This window comes from Bubalus kerabau, chromosome 1, assembly GCF_029407905.1.
Source record: "Bubalus kerabau isolate K-KA32 ecotype Philippines breed swamp buffalo chromosome 1, PCC_UOA_SB_1v2, whole genome shotgun sequence".
Lineage (NCBI taxonomy): Eukaryota > Metazoa > Chordata > Mammalia > Artiodactyla > Bovidae > Bubalus > Bubalus kerabau.
This window is the reverse complement of record NC_073624.1, coordinates 62,715,318-62,717,119: the sequence shown is the minus strand read 5'-3', so window position 1 is coordinate 62,717,119 and position 1,802 is coordinate 62,715,318. Positions and strand designations below refer to the sequence as shown.

The 1,802-nt window shown below is 40.3% G+C and overlaps 1 pseudogene; it reads left to right on the top strand.

Moving 5' to 3' along the window:
• The first annotated feature begins 207 nt into the window (after nt 1–207).
• On the top strand, nt 208–1,186 carry LOC129645075 (olfactory receptor 9K2-like; annotated as a pseudogene).
• Nucleotides 1,187–1,802: the final 616 nt, after the last annotated feature.

Genomic DNA, 1,802 nt, shown 5'->3' with positions numbered 1-1,802 from the left:
TGATTTAAATAAAATAACCAAAGCGCTTCCTTTACTGCTTAATAGACTAACAGTTTCAGAAGTCTAATGACATCTAATCCCTAATCTTGCATCTTCCTGACAATAAGATTATTTTGTATGCCCCATCTCATTAAGTTGTTAATCATATATATCTGCATTTAAGATAGTATTGATAGCACTAGAGTCAAAGCCACAATTTCATTTATTTTGCCTTGTGCCTCTCAGCAGGTGTCTGCCATGGGTGACATGGGAACAACTAATCACTCAGAAGTGACTGACTTCACTCTCGTAGGCTTCAGGGTCTTCCCACAGCTCCACATTCTCCTCTTCCTGCTATTTCTGCTTATCTATGCCATGATCCTTCTAGGGAATGTTGGCATGATGGTCATTATTATGAAAGATCCACGGCTGAACACACGAATGTATTTCTTCCTAGGCAACCTGTCCTTCGTTGATCTCTTCTATTCATCTGTTATTGCACCCAAGGCTATGAGCAACTTCTGGTCTGTGAGCAAGTCCATCTCATTTGCAGGCTGTGTGACCCAGCTCTTTCTCTTTGCCCTTTTTATTGTGACCGAGGGGTTTCTCCTGGCAGTCATGGCTTATGACCGCTTCATTGCCATCTGCAACCCACGTCTCTACTCCATTCAGATGTCAACATGTCTGTGTTCAGTTGGTGGCTGGTTCCTATATTTGTGGCTGTATCAGCTCAGTTATTGAGACCAGCGTGACATTTGCTTTATCCTTTTGTTCTTCTTGGACCATTGACCATTTTTACTGTGATGACCGTCCACTTCAAAGGCTGTCTTGTTCTAACTTCTTCATCCATAAACTGGCTTCTTTCTGTTTATCTGGCATCATTATCTTGCCTACCATCATAGTTATTATTGTTTCTTATTTGCACATTTTGTCCACAGTTCTAAAGATACCCTCCACCAAGGGACGCCAGAAAGCCTTCTCCACTTGCAGCTCCCACCTGGGAGTCATGAGTGTACTGTATGGTTTTGTCTCTTTTATGTATCTCACTCCTGACACATCTCCTGAGCTGAGTAAAGTGGCCTCCTTATGTTACACCCTACTCACTCCCATGTTGAATCCTCTGATTTACTCTCTGAGAAACAAAGATGTCAAAGAAACTCTGAGGAAGATCCTGGGGGAAAATATATTTTTATTTATTTCTATTTAACAGTGATATACCTGAAAGACACAGGTTTTATAACAACTTGGGGAAGCACTGACTCAAAAAATGCACCCATTGATCTTAGAAAGATTTACTCTTAGAGAGTTAGTTTATTTGAATACCATGTACTTAAAACCGAAAAGTACATTTGGAATATATTTTGTCTGGCTGTTTATTCTGGAGTGAGTGAAATGACTTCCTCTGTACTTCATCTTAATTATGGGTAAAAATAATTCTTGCCGTGAACTTCCTGATGTTCAAGCTGGTTTTAGAAAAGGCAGAGGAACCAGAGATCAAATTGCCAACATCCGCTGGATCATGGAAAAAGCAAGTGAGTTACAGAAAAACATCTATTTCTGTTTTATTGACTATGCCAAAGCCTTTGACTGTGTGGATTACAATAAACTGTGGGAAATTCTGAAAGAGAAGGGAATACCAGACCACCTGACCTGCCTCTTGAGAAATATGTATGCAGGTCAGGAAGCAACAGTTAGAACTGGACATGGAACAACAGACTGGTTCCAAATAGGAAAAGGAGTTCATCAAGGCTGTTTATTGTCACCCTGCTTATTTAACTTATATGCAGAATACATCATGAGGAACACTGGACTGGAAGAAACAC